We start from the raw sequence: 5,000 nt of genomic DNA on the forward strand, positions 1-5,000 counted from the left end.
CTTAACCTAACCCATGTTGTGCCTTAACCTAACCCATGTTGTGCCTTAACCTAACCCATGTTGTGCCTTAACCTAACCCATGTTGTGCCTTAACCTAACCCACGTTGTGCCTTAACCTAACCCACGTTGTGCCTTAACCTAACCCACGTTGTGCCTTAACCTAACCCATGTTGTGCCTTAACCTAACCCATGTTGTGCCTTAACCTAACCCATGTTGTGCCTTAACCTAACCCATGTTGTGCCTTAACCTAACCCACGTTGTGCCTTAACCTAACCCACGTTGTGCCTTAACCTAACCCACGTTGTGCCTTAACCTAACCCACGTTGTGCCTTAACCTAACCCACGTTGTGCCTTAACCTAACCCACGTTGTGCCTTAACCTAACCCACGTTGTCCCCTAAAGTAACCCACGTTGTCCCCTAACGTAACCCACGTTGTCCCCTAACGTAACCCATGTTGTCGCCTAAACCTGCTCTGTAATTGTTATACGACTCGTTCAATTAGTGTAGTGTTGCCCACCCGCAACCCTCGCAATATAGTTCGCTACTCGCACTGCCCGCTCCCCTGTGTATCGCTTCATGTTAAACACCTTGCAAGTCTTGCTGACTTTCCACATGCTCCTGCTGTACACTGTAATGTGGATGGCAGCAGGACGTACATGCCGCCCCTCCCCACGTCCCCACCTTGCCCCCCTGCCTTCGCAAGCTGGTTGGTGAGAAGTTTGCATGTTCAATGCCCTTCGCATGCGACGTACTCAGGCTACGTTGTGGTGCGGCCTGTGTCAACCGTCCGCTAATGTCGTACGCGTAAACCACAATCTGTACTGCACATTCGTCCTTATGTACCGAATGATACATCGTGGCACATGTGTGACCGTACAACGACTGCGCCCAAAAACGGCGGACCATACAGTGCAAATATTGTGCACGCAGCTACGTGTCGTCTCCCTATGAGAGCTGGATTGCAGTGTGGTACGCCATAGAGACGTGTGGGAGGAACGGACGCCGTGGATGGCGATCAGCATGAGCTGTCTGTTGATGTATTCGGACCTAGTCGTCTCTCCTCACACACCGTGATGGCATGGTGCACCGCGTTCCATATCTGCGACATGCTACAGAGGCCGGTTGACAGTCGTTCGAGCAATGGACATCGCATACGTACGGGGGCCACCTTCCACGTATTGTCTAGGCGTGCACATTTTGTTGCGTGTATGTGGGCAGACGTAGTGTGGCGTGACACCTGACACAGGCATGCAATAATCGTTGAAGTTGCAAATGGCGATGGACGCCTGCGTTTTCTGGTGAAGTTACGCAAATGAACAAATGGTAACCTGTTGTGGTGCGGTTGTTCTCGCTAGGGGTGAATCGGTGATGGCGACGATAGGTTGAGGTACGAACCGGTTGTTCCAGCGATACCCACCATGCCGACGAAACTGAACGGCATCTGGGTGTGAAGCGATACGCGGCGGTGGCTGGGTGGGACCGTCCCCGGCCGGTGAGGGGGCGCCTCCCGGCGTGCTGGCCGCGCGGTGCGTGGGCGCACGCGCTACAGCCGGCTGGTGGGGGCGGCCAGTGGCAGGCGCGCCGGCCGACGGACGCGGCAGGCGTCGCAGCTGCGCGCCGGCGCACCCTGCGCGCGGCGCCGTGCGGCCAAAGTAGGTCCTCGCGGGCCCGGTGCGAAGCGCGGTGGACATCTTCAGTGTGCTGGTCCGATTGAGGACTGTGTGCGTTGAGGATGCGCCGCCGCCCGGCGCTCGGCGCCGCGACGCCGTCTGCTGCTCGGTCGCCCCAGCGGTTCTCGCTGGTGGTTTGTATCGCAGCTGTGCGGATGTGTTGGCGCGTGCGCTGTGCTGGGAGAGTTCGCTTCGGCACCCAAGTGGGGCTTTTGTCCTTCTGTGGCGCTGGCGTTGGAGCTGCCGGTCACCGTAGGTGGCGCGTGTTGTCTCCCGCCGGCAATGCCACGACAGCACGCTCCCGGGCCTCTGTCGGCAGCGGCAAGCTCAGTTGGGAGCACGGGTGGTCGCACCGAAAGCGTCTACTCGCCTAACTCCGGGCGATTGCGCCTCTCTCGAACCCGACCAAGTACTTGGGACGGCGCTGCGCGCCGCCGGGACCTGAGAGGGTTTCGAGGTGTATTGTGCAGGGGAGCTCAGCCTCCTCCTGTTTGCAGAATGATTGAGCGGACGCTTGCGTGTTCGCGCGGGCCCCCGGGACACACTCCCGGGCGGCCGGCTGCTCAGCTCTAGTTGACGCAGCTCCCTGGTTGATCCTGCCAGTAGTCATATGCTTGTCTCAAAGATTAAGCCATGCATGTCTCAGTACAAGCCGCATTAAGGTGAAACCGCGAATGGCTCATTAAATCAGTTATGGTTCCTTAGATCGTACCCACGTTACTTGGATAACTGTGGTAATTCTAGAGCTAATACATGCAAACAGAGTCCCGACCAGAGATGGAAGGGACGCTTTTATTAGATCAAAACCAATCGGTCGGCTCGTCCGGTCCGTTTGCCTTGGTGACTCTGAATAACTTTGGGCTGATCGCACGGTCCTCGTACCGGCGACGCATCTTTCAAATGTCTGCCTTATCAACTGTCGATGGTAGGTTCTGCGCCTACCATGGTTGTAACGGGTAACGGGGAATCAGGGTTCGATTCCGGAGAGGGAGCCTGAGAAACGGCTACCACATCCAAGGAAGGCAGCAGGCGCGCAAATTACCCACTCCCGGCACGGGGAGGTAGTGACGAAAAATAACGATACGGGACTCATCCGAGGCCCCGTAATCGGAATGAGTACACTTTAAATCCTTTAACGAGTATCTATTGGAGGGCAAGTCTGGTGCCAGCAGCCGCGGTAATTCCAGCTCCAATAGCGTATATTAAAGTTGTTGCGGTTAAAAAGCTCGTAGTTGGATTTGTGTCCCACGCTGTTGGTTCACCGCCCGTCGGTGTTTAACTGGCATGTATCGTGGGACGTCCTGCCGGTGGGGCGAGCCGAAGGCGTGCGACCGCCTCGTGCGTGCTCGTGCGTCCCGAGGCGGACCCCGTTGAAATCCTACCAGGGTGCTCTTTATTGAGTGTCTCGGTGGGCCGGCACGTTTACTTTGAACAAATTAGAGTGCTTAAAGCAGGCAAGCCCGCCTGAATACTGTGTGCATGGAATAATGGAATAGGACCTCGGTTCTATTTTGTTGGTTTTCGGAACCCGAGGTAATGATTAATAGGGACAGGCGGGGGCATTCGTATTGCGACGTTAGAGGTGAAATTCTTGGATCGTCGCAAGACGAACAGAAGCGAAAGCATTTGCCAAGTATGTTTTCATTAATCAAGAACGAAAGTTAGAGGTTCGAAGGCGATCAGATACCGCCCTAGTTCTAACCATAAACGATGCCAGCCAGCGATCCGCCGCAGTTCCTCCGATGACTCGGCGGGCAGCCTCCGGGAAACCAAAGCTTTTGGGTTCCGGGGGAAGTATGGTTGCAAAGCTGAAACTTAAAGGAATTGACGGAAGGGCACCACCAGGAGTGGAGCCTGCGGCTTAATTTGACTCAACACGGGAAACCTCACCAGGCCCGGACACCGGAAGGATTGACAGATTGATAGCTCTTTCTTGATTCGGTGGGTGGTGGTGCATGGCCGTTCTTAGTTGGTGGAGCGATTTGTCTGGTTAATTCCGATAACGAACGAGACTCTAGCCTGCTAACTAGTCGCGTGACATCCTTCGTGCTGTCAGCGATTACTTTTCTTCTTAGAGGGACAGGCGGCTTCTAGCCGCACGAGATTGAGCAATAACAGGTCTGTGATGCCCTTAGATGTTCTGGGCCGCACGCGCGCTACACTGAAGGAATCAGCGTGTCTTCCTAGGCCGAAAGGTCGGGGTAACCCGCTGAACCTCCTTCGTGCTAGGGATTGGGGCTTGCAATTGTTCCCCATGAACGAGGAATTCCCAGTAAGCGCGAGTCATAAGCTCGCGTTGATTACGTCCCTGCCCTTTGTACACACCGCCCGTCGCTACTACCGATTGAATGATTTAGTGAGGTCTTCGGACTGGTACGCGGCATTGACTCTGTCGTTGCCGATGCTACCGGAAAGATGACCAAACTTGATCATTTAGAGGAAGTAAAAGTCGTAACAAGGTTTCCGTAGGTGAACCTGCGGAAGGATCATTACCGACTAGACTGCATGTCTTTCGATGTGCGTGTCGTGTCGCGCAACACGCTACCTGTACGGCTCGCCGTAGCCGTGCGCCGCGTGCGGAACCACGCGTGCCTCTCAAAACTAGCGGCAATGTTGTGTGGTACGAGCGCTGAAGCGCTGGAGCGGCTGGCCTGCGGCACCTGGCGCCTGGCGCCGGTTTTGAATGACTTTCGCCCGAGTGCCTGTCCGCTCCGGTGTGGAGCCGTACGACGCCCGTCGGCCGTGAGGCCGTTGGACACAGAACGCTGGAACAGGGGCCGCCACACGCCTCACTCCCGCCTATGCGACCGTCTCGAAAGAGACGGCGGAAACTGAGAAAAGATCACCCAGGACGGTGGATCACTCGGCTCGTGGGTCGATGAAGAACGCAGCAAATTGCGCGTCGACATGTGAACTGCAGGACACATGAACATCGACGTTTCGAACGCACATTGCGGTCCATGGATTCCGTTCCCGGGCCACGTCTGGCTGAGGGTCGGCTACGTATACTGAAGCGCGCGGCGTTTGCCCCGCTTCGCAGACCTGGGAGTGTCGCGGCCGCCTGTGGGGCCGGCCGCGTCTCCTCAAACGTGCGATGCGCGCCCGTCGCCTGGCGGTTCGCATACCGGTACTTTCTCGGTAGCGTGCACAGCCGGCTGGCGGTGTGGCGTGCGACACCTCGTACAACGACCTCAGAGCAGGCGAGACTACCCGCTGAATTTAAGCATATTACTAAGCGGAGGAAAAGAAACTAACAAGGATTCCCCCAGTAGCGGCGAGCGAACAGGGAAGAGTCCAGCACCGAACCCCGCAGGCTGCCGCCTGTCGT

At 56.4% G+C, this 5,000-nt stretch overlaps 2 non-coding genes and 1 pseudogene across 2 annotated transcripts; all 3 read left to right on the forward strand.

The window, feature by feature from the left end:
* Positions 1 to 2,255: 2,255 nt before the first annotated feature.
* Positions 2,256 to 4,164, forward strand: LOC124752394. The gene has a single exon (XR_007012128.1). It is a non-coding gene; the product is annotated as a small subunit ribosomal RNA (ribosomal RNA).
* A 351-nt stretch (positions 4,165 to 4,515) lies between these two features.
* On the forward strand, positions 4,516 to 4,670 carry LOC124752393. Its single transcript, XR_007012127.1, has one exon. It is a non-coding gene; the product is annotated as a 5.8S ribosomal RNA (ribosomal RNA).
* A 188-nt stretch (positions 4,671 to 4,858) lies between these two features.
* Positions 4,859 to 5,000, forward strand: part of LOC124752390 — a pseudogene marked incomplete at its 3' end in the record, with an annotated part of 4,178 nt that continues 4,036 nt past the window's right edge.

The sequence above is a fragment of the Schistocerca piceifrons genome, unplaced genomic scaffold (genome assembly GCF_021461385.2).
Source record: "Schistocerca piceifrons isolate TAMUIC-IGC-003096 unplaced genomic scaffold, iqSchPice1.1 HiC_scaffold_462, whole genome shotgun sequence".
NCBI classification, from domain to species: Eukaryota; Metazoa; Arthropoda; class Insecta; order Orthoptera; family Acrididae; genus Schistocerca; species Schistocerca piceifrons.